Source organism: Scyliorhinus canicula, chromosome 17, assembly GCF_902713615.1.
Source record: "Scyliorhinus canicula chromosome 17, sScyCan1.1, whole genome shotgun sequence".
In the NCBI taxonomy this organism is placed as follows: Eukaryota; Metazoa; Chordata; class Chondrichthyes; order Carcharhiniformes; family Scyliorhinidae; genus Scyliorhinus; species Scyliorhinus canicula.
Genome location: NC_052162.1, coordinates 24,640,804 through 24,650,489, shown reverse-complemented (window position 1 = coordinate 24,650,489; position 9,686 = coordinate 24,640,804). Strand labels below are relative to the sequence as shown.

The following is a 9,686-nucleotide window of genomic DNA, read 5'->3' as shown; positions in this document are numbered from 1 at the left end:
CCACACAGTGTTACTGTATGAATAGAAGGAAGCTTGTTAATCAAAAAAGTCATGGATGAACCTTGACAGCGAGTGCTAGGATTTTATCTCACACAGCTGAGCCTATTCCAATGCTCATCTGGCATCTATACCCTGGCACCTTCAGCGTGCAAATCAAAGCCCTATCCTAATGTAACTACGGCTAATGGAGGAGCCCCTTTTGTTGTCCCGGATGAGGAAAGATAACTTGGCCGAGACCAGGGTACCGTTTTGTTCAAAGCTCAAAGACGAGAGACTTAACCTTTGTCAAATGGGAGCTAAAGCCAGTGGCCCTTTAAAACACTTCTTAGACGCAGCATAGTGGAAGACTTTGAGTGAGCTTTGCTAGTATCAATCTTCGGAGTTGTTCAGTGGTAGTTTCTGTTTAATAAATAAGTGATTCATTAAATCTTTTGCAGCATGAGCACCTTATTGCAAGTCTGAAGCAACTGTATCACCCAATAGTTGAGTAAATGTAACACTTGCCTCCAAATGTCTGTTAGCAGTTTGAAATACTATCTAACAGGAGGTTTATGCATTTAAAAACCACTGCAGTTGATTGTTTATGGTAATAAACAGGCAAATGGTCAACGAAGAACAGGTTAACAGACTCATGATATCCAATCCAACTATTGCCAACCTTCATCAGCATTGAAACGTGACCACCTCCACATATTGACCGTGCTACTGACAGACATAACAGCTGTCCACCCATGGGAAGCCTCATCTGTCACTAACCTGAGCTGATGCTGTATTGGATTACCCATCAGGAAATATCCTTTTAGGAGTGGCCCCTCCCAAACTCCCACTGGTCATTAACAATTTTTAACCATCCATTTGGACTCAATGGGCAAATTAATTTTAAAAAAATTCTCTGCATGTAAATTTGCTGCTTTTCCCATCCGAACTTCAATCATTCCTTTACTTTTTTTTATTTGTTCATGGATGTGGGCATCGCTGGCTGGGCCAGCATTTATTGCCCTTCCTTGAGGGCATTTAACAGTCAACCACATTGCTGTGGGTCTGGAGTCACATGTAGGCCAGACTCAGTAATGATGGCAGATTTCCTTCCCTAAAGGATATTAGTGAACCAGATGGGTTTTTATGACAATCGACAATGGTTTCATGGTCATCATTATTATTATTTTAATTCCAGTTTTTAAGAAAATTCAAATTCCACCATATGCCCTGGTGGGATTCGAACTCAGATCCCCTGAGCATTACCCTCGGTCTCTGGTTTATTAATCCAGTGTCAATACCACTATGCCACAGGCAGATTCCAACCTCAAATGGATGAAAAATAGACTAATTTGAGCCTATGCTGCCTTGGATTATATCAAAGGAGCCCAGCATTTTAGTGCAAAAATAAAGGCTGAAGCATTTGCAATCATCTTCAGCGAGAAGTGCCAAGTGGATGATCCATCTCAGAAGTCTCCAGCACTCAGAAAATGAAAATCGCTTTATTGTCACGAGTAGACTTCAATGAAGTTACTGTGAAAAGCCCCTAGTCGCCACATTCCGGCGCCTGTCCGGGGTAGTCAGTCAGTCTTCAGCCAATTCGATTCGATTCGATAACCCCACATGATATCAAGCCTGAAGACACTGGATATTGCAAAGACCATGGGCCCTTACAATATTCCAGCAATAGTATTGAAGGCTTGTGCTCCAGAACTTGCCTCACCCCTAGCCAAGCTGTTCCAGTACAGCTACAACACTGGCATCTACATGGCAATGTGGAAAATTGCTCAGGTATGTCCTGTACACAAAAAGGACATATACAATCCAGCCAATTATCGACCTATCAGTCTACTCTCAATCATCATTAAAGTGATGGAAGGAGCCATCAAACAGTGCTCTCAAGCAGCACTTACTCAGCAATTACCTGCTCACTGACACCCAGTTTGAGTTCCGCCAGGATCACTCAGCTGCTGCCCTCATTATAGCCTTGGTTCAAACATGAACTCCAGAAATGAGGCGAGTGTGAGTGTCCTTAACATCAAAGCAGCATTTGATAGAGTATGGCATCAAGGAGCCCTAGCAAATCTGGAGTCAATGGGAATCAGAGGGACAATACTGTCAATGGGAATCAAGGGGAGTCATACCTAGCACAAAGGAAGATGGTTGTGGTTGGAGGTCAGTCATCTCAGTCCCGGGACATCACCGCAGGAGGTCCTCAGGGAAGTACCCTAGGCCCGACCATCTTCATCTGCTTCATCAATGACTTTCCTTCCAACATAAGGTCAGATGTGGGTATGTTTGCTGATGACGTCACAATGTTCAACACCATTCATGACATCGCAGATAATGAAGCAGTCCACATGCAAATTCAGCAAGACCTGGACAATATCCAGGCTTGGGCTGACAAGTAACGTTTGCGCCATACCAAGCAATGACCATCTCTAATAAGAGAAAATCAAACCATCGTCCTTTGACATTCAATGACATTGCCATCACTGAATTCCTCCACTATAAACATCCTGGTGGTTACCATTGCCCCAAAATTGAATTGGACTAGCCATATAAATACTGTGGCTACAGGAGCAGTCAGAGGCTAAGAATCCTATGGCACCTCATGACTCCCAAAGCCTGTTCACCACCTACAAGGCACAAATCAGGAGTGTGAGGGAATACTCCCCACTTGCCTGGATGAGTGCAACTCCAACAACACTCAAGCGGTTTGACGCCATCCAAGACTAAGCAACCCACTTGATTGGCACCCCATCCACAAATGTTCACTCCCTCCACAACTGACACACAGTCGCAGCCATGTGTACCATCTACAAGATGCACTGTAGGAACTCACCAAGTAGTTACCAACATAGGAGGGCGTAGAAGGATGGGTGAGTAAATTTGCAGATGACATTAAAGTCGGTGGAGTTGTGGACAGTGCGGAAGGACATTGCAGGTTACAGAGGGACATAGATAAGCTGCAGAGCTGGGCTGAGAGGTGGCAAATAGAGTTTAATGCAGAAAAGTGTGAGGTGATTCATTTTGGAAGAAGTATCAGGAAGACAGAGTACTGGGCTAATGGTAAGATTCTTGGTAGTGTGGATGAGCAGAGCGATCTCTGTTGCCATGTACACAAATCTCTGAAAGTTGCCACCCAGGTTGATAGGGTTGTTAAGAAGGCGTACGGTGTGTTAACTTTTATTGGTAGAAGGATTGAGTTTCAGAGCCATGATGTCATGTTGCAGCTGTACAAAACTCTGGTGCGGCCGCATTTGGAGTATTGCGTGCAGTTCTGGTCGCCGCATTATAGGAAGGATGTGGAAGCATTGGAAAGTGTGCAGAGGAGATTTACCAGGATGTTGCCTGGTTTAGAGGGAAGATCTTATGAAGAACAGCTGAGGGACTTAAGGCTGTTTTCATTAGAGAGAAGAAGGTTAAGAGGTGACTTAATTGAGGCATACAAGATGATCAGAGGATTAGATAGGGTGGACAGTGAGAGCCTTTTTCCTCGGATGGTGATGGCTAGCACGAGAGGACATAGCTTTAAATTGAGGGGAGATAGATATAGGACAGATGTCAGAGGTAGATTCTTTACTCAGAGAGTAGTACGGGTGTGGAATGCCCTGCCTGCAACAGTAGTGGACTCGCCAACATTAAGGGCATTTAAATGGTCATTGGATAAACATATGGGTCGTAAGGGAATAGTGTAGATGGGCTTTAGAGTGGTTTCACAGGTCGGCGCAACATAGAGGGCCGAAGGGCCTGTACTGTGCTGTAATGTTCTATGTTCTATTTGAGATGATGAGGTTCAAAATTTTAGATGCAGTCATGGTGCCATTTATGGCACAGCAGGAGGCCATACGCCCCATTGAGTCTGTGCAGGCTAACAGCAGAGCAATTTAGTCAGTCCCACTCGGACCCCATAGCCTGATTGGCTTGATTTTGTGTCATACTGTCAGAGCATTGGGATGTCACGAGATCAGGTTACTCAAGCAACTGACTGAAGAATGAACAGGACTGGCATGATTTGGTGCTTTAACCTTTCTCAGTGATCAGTTTCTCCCACTAGAGGGTAACCAAGAGCAACAATATGGAATGACATTAAAGGAAATGTGACCTCATAGGTACAGAGGTGGTTCAAGAGCAGAACAAAAAGGACCGGGGTAAAAAGAAGATTCTTACCCTGGAACGACAGGGTGAATTGGGTGTCATGTGGATCCATAAGACCATAAGACATAGGAGCAGAATTAGGCCACATGGCCCATCGAGTCTGCTCCGCCATTCAATCATGGCTGATATTTTTCTCATGCCCATTCTGCTGCCTTCTCCCCATAACCCCAGATCCCCTTATTAATCAAGAACCTATCTATCTCTGTCTTAAAGACACTCCGTAATTTGGCCCCCACAGCCTTCTGTGGCAAAGAGTTCCACAATTTCATCACCCTCTGGCTGAAGAAATTCCTCCTCATCTCTGTTTTAAAGGATCATCCTTTTAGTCTGAGATTGCGTCCTCGGCTTCTAACTTTTCCTACAAGTGGAAACATCTTCTCCACGTCCACTCTATCCAGGCCACGCAGTATCCTGTAAGTTTCAATAAGATACCCCTCATCCTTCTAAACGCCAACGAGTACAGACCCAGAGTTCTCAACTGTTCCTCGTATGACAAGCTCTTCATTCCAGGGATCACTCTTGTGAACCTCCATCAGGACCCTTTCCAAGACCAGCATATCTTCCTTAGATACAGGGCCCAAAACTGCTCACAATACTCCAAATGGGGTCTGACCAGAGCCTTATATAGCCTCTATATCAGGAAAGATCTTATTTACTACAGTATATACAAATAAATATTTCTACTCCAGAATGGAAGAACAATATCAACATTTTCTGATGACAAGAGGATTGTGAAGAAGTGTCAGTAAACTAGCTGCATGGGCAGTTAAATGGCTGATTCAGTACAATATGAGGAATAGAATTGAAAAGTAGTTATAAAATTTATATTGTACCTTGATGAGACCAAACTTAAAGAAGTACTGCATCAGAGGCGCTAGAGAAACTGCAGTGAAAATTTACAAGAGTGATACTGGAAACACATGGCTACACTCATCAAGAAAGCAGTGACAAGCTGAGTTTCTTATTTTTGGATAAAAAGGAGGGGTGACCTAATAGAGGGATTTAAAATTATGAAAGGCTTGGATAGAGTGGACCCAGAGAGAATATTTCCTCTTAAATCAGGGGCTGATTTAGCTCACTGGGCTAAATCGCTGGCTTTTAAAGCAGCCCAAGCAGGCCAGCAGCACGGTTCGATTCCCGTATCAGCCTCCCCGGACAGGCGCCGGAATGTGGCGACAGGGGCTTTTCTCAGTAATTTAATTGAAGCCTACTCGTGACAATAAGCGATTTTCATTTTCATTTCATTATAGGGAAGAACATCAATATAAAATGGTCACCAAGAAATCCAATTCAGAAGAAACCTATTTACCATAAATGTGGCAAGAATGATCAATTTTTTAAAAAAGGGGGCAGCAGGGTAGCATGGTGGTTAGCATAAATGCTTCACAGCTCCAGGGTCCCAGGTTCGATTCCCGGCTGGGTCACTGTCTGTGTGGAGTCTGCACGTCCTCCCCCTGTGTGCGTGGGTTTTCTCGGGGTGCTCCGGTTTCCTCCCACAGTCCAAAGATGTGCGGGTTAGGTGGATTGGCCATGCTAAATTGCCCGTAGTGTCCTAATGAAAGTAAGGCTAAGGGGGGGGGGGGGGGGGGGGGGGGGGGGGGGGGGATTGTTGGGTTATGGGTATAGGGTGGATACGTGGGTTGAGTAGGGTGATCATGGCTCGGCACAACATTGAGGGCCGAAGGGCCTGTTCTGTGCTGTACTGTTTTATGTTCTATAATGTGGAACCCGCCACCAAAAGGAGTGTTTGAAGTGAATAGCATGGATGCATTTAAGGGGAAGTTAGACCAGCACATATGAGGGAGAAGGAAACAAGGGTTTATGATAAGTAGATTTAAATGGGGAAAGAAGGGAGGACGTTTGAGTGGAGCACAAACACAGGCCGAACTGCCTGATTCTATGCCATATATCCTGTGCAAAAATACAATGTATAGTTAGCAAACTGGGAAAAAAAAATAACTGGGAAAACAAAAATATCTTAAGTGATAAGATTTTGTGTTTCCATTTGCTAAGGAAGTTATCTAGACACCTCCTAACACCTGACTAAAGAGATGGTATTGGTCTGGTGATTATGCTCCTGCTTTGGCATACCGGTGCATAACTACATGCAGCAGAGTGGTTGGACTCTGTTTTGCCATTTCAAAACATCAAGTTTTAGACCTTTTTCTGTCCCCTTAGGAGTTACAGAGGTATATTATTTCCTTGTAAAAGGTGATATTGGGTTGGCTTATGCCAATTCGTAAGGTGCCCATTTGTAACTATGTAGAGTCAGACGTATCACCCACAAAAGCAGAAAAATCACTTGATACATCCAGATAATTTTGTTATGGCAACTGTTACAATGTAATTTTGGGCTCTAGCAAGTTTCTGAAGTTGCTAACTTGGAGGCTATTATTCGCATGGTGCCTATACTGGTCCTTTATCAGAACGGCCCCATTAGTCCCATCCCCTGCTTTTTCCTCACAGCTGCCAAGTTCTTTTTTCCTTTTCAAGTATTTATCCAATTTTCTTTGGAAAGTTACTGCTGAATCAGCTTCCAGTACTCTTTCAGACAGTGTATTCCTGGCCATAGCAACTCACTACTGTGTGAAAGGTTTCTTCACTTCTGGTTCTTTTGCCAGTTATCTTCTCGGGTTGCCAACCCTTCTGCCACTGGAAACAGTTTCTCTCTATTTACCCCATCAAAAACTTTCAGGGTTTTGACTACCTCTACCAAATCCTCCATCAACTATCTTTGTGGTAAGAGAACAATCCTCGTTTCACGTTACTGTGGTGCCACATCTCTGGTACCATTCCAGCAATTGTCCTCTGCACTCTCTCAAATGGCTTGACATCCTTCCTTAAATATGGTGCCAAGAATTAAAAACAGTACTCCACCTGGGGTCTAACTAGTGTCATATAAAGATTTAGTGTAACTTCCTTGCTTTTGAACCCTCATCCCTACTTAAGAAGCCACAAATCCCATATGCCTTTTGAACCAACTTATCAAATTGTCCTACCACTTTCAATGATTTGTGTATTTACACGCCCAGTATCTGTTCTTGTACCCTTTTGAAAATGGTACCATTTATTTTGTTCACTTCCCTGTGTTAAATTTCATCTGCCCATTTTGACCAGTCTGCCCAAATCCTTTTCAAGTCTGTTGCTATCCTGCTCACACTTGTACACAAGAAAAACTCATATTTATCAACTCACTGTGGGGAATGCAACTGCAATTTATAACTGAGGCAGCCTAAAGGAACATAGGTTCAGTAATAATTGGATAATTCCACAAAATGCACCCCCGGCAGGAATCGTGCAGGGAATGCAAGTCAGAGGAGCATCTTCACCAAATGGACTGCGGCAGTTCATGAAGTAGGTACACAACCAGTTTCTCAAGGAAAACTAAAAATGGGTAATACGTGTTGGCCTCTCTAGCAACTCCCATATCCCAGTGATGTTTACTGATAAAGGTAGGGCTACAAACTTTAGTCCCAATCCTAGCTTGCACTCCCTGTGGGCACAGCTGCCCTCCCGCAGTGCCTCTTCTATGTTAACAGAACTCATTCAGCCAGGAAATTGCAGCTGAGTCCCTTTTGGCAGATTCCTTGAAAATGACATCGGCCTATTGCTCTTTACAAAATCTTCCAAATCACTCAGTGCATTTTATGACAACTTTTAAAAAAAAAGAGATTCCTGAGTACCCACAAGTTTGAGTCCCAGCTGAACTGGTTAACCTCAAACAAGTAATAATCAGCTTCAGAGTCCACGGACCAGGGATGAAAAAAATAAGCCCAATTTTCCACATCACCGCCTCCTGCTGGAAAGACGGAGTATGTGCATGCCTAAATGTGCACGTGCGTGAGGGCAATATGTGACTAACGAGTTCCATGGTCAGTTGGCCATCTGACACGAGGCTCAGGAATGAAAAACAAGGAAATACCATTTGGCTGCCTGTGGAATCAGAGTCCACAATGTGTCTGCACATTCAGCAGAAGAGAAAGCATTGCAACAGAATTCCCATTCTCAGTCTCCAGTGACCCAGTCCCTGCTGAAAAATGCACACGTGTGGTCTCAAGTGTGGATGTTGGAATATTTCCCAACAAATTCATTTGCAAAAAAATAAAAATAAACAAAGTGAGATCATATTCATGACATTCAGGTCTGAGCAGGTGGAACTATAACAGTAGAGGATGACTTTGGGCTTCACTGCCAAGTTTTCGGCAATGTTCTCAGTACTGTGCTACAGGTACTTGCAGGGTGTGTCTTTAATCGTCTGCAACACTTAATCTCCATTAACTGCAGTTTTTTTGATTGCGAGCAATAACTAGCGCCACTATGCTGTAGTTCTCAGAGGTCCAGGATTGATTAAATTAAGGCAAAAACAAAGTAGTTAATTCTCAACAGTCCTGCAGCGCGATCGAAGAACTTCCACCACCCCCCACCAAAAAAACCCAAATTTTTTACAAAAGGAAAAGCTATAAAAGTTTATGCTAACAATAGAGCAGCTGATATCATCTGTGATGATAATCTCTATTTTTGTCAAGTCTCCTGAGAATCCTATTCCTATGTGGTTCAATGCTATGGGTGCTATGTTCTGAGGTCACATCTCCACTTACAATTGTCACTGGAGTTTTTTTTTTGCAGTGCATTTTAGACTGAGCAGTCAGAATGGCAGAGAAAGGAAAAGGGAGGGTGGAAAAGAGAGGAGGAACACAAAAGCACATCAACGAGACACTGAGTGTGAAAGGCAAAGAGTGGACCACAAAAAAAATGATTTTGTTTCTCTTGGTGGGGGGTCACTAATGTTTCCCAATACGAATTAGAATTTATGTTCTCCTGCTTATTTCATATTATTGAACGCTGAGTAAGGAAGTCGTGAGTATCCATTACATCACTGGGGAAACCCAGCTCAGAGGGCTACTGGGAGACAGAAAAACAAGGTGCAGCTGCAGGCAGGAGAGCTATTACACTAATTTCACCGTTTGAAAGTGATTTTCGAACTTCTTTTTCTCTGGGACCCACTTTTACCAACCGGCTGACCTTCGGGATCCATGCCGACCATCACGACCCACGCCGGATGACCTTCGTGACCTCTGCTAGCTGACCTTTGTGACACACCATTAGTGCTTACCTTTAATGTGACAGGTCAGCCTGCATGGTCCTCACAATCTCACTTGTTTTGTCATCCAATGTTACATTTTTGTTAAGAACTTCAGCTGACGATTTAAGCTCTCGCTGCATCCTTTGAAAAAATCAAGAGGTTTGTCCTTGAACTCTCCATGCTTAGTCTTCAAATGCCTTTGAAGCTTTGAGGGTTTAAACTTCCATTTGCCAGTACTTCTCTGCATATAACACACACGGGCCTTGCATCCTGATTTGCACTGGCAAATTCACAATGCCATATCTCAAGAAATCATCTTTATACTGTTTTGCTCCTAATATCCGTTTCTCATTAATGGATTGTTCACCAGAGGCCCTGGAGTTCTGGATACAGCACATGGCAGCACTGCTTTGTCCTGCCGTGGACTCTCCTGTGCAGCTCTCTCTAGCAGATTCAATTGTGAGAT

General features: G+C 43.7%; 1 protein-coding gene across 7 annotated transcripts in view; it reads right to left on the bottom strand.

Annotated features, from left to right (window-relative positions):
* Window positions 1–9,686, bottom strand: part of LOC119952452 (sestrin-1-like) — a 71,897-nt gene that overhangs the window by 40,112 nt on the left and 22,099 nt on the right. Inside the window, exon 1 of one of the 7 annotated variants that reach the window (XM_038776225.1) lies at window positions 2,121–2,226. The exons of 5 other annotated variants lie outside the window; for them this stretch is intronic. The gene's annotated coding sequence lies outside the window, so the exon portion shown is untranslated. Of the gene's footprint in view, window positions 1–2,120; window positions 2,227–9,686 lie in introns of those variants that run through there. One more of the 7 variants, XM_038776228.1, reaches the window with a different exon arrangement.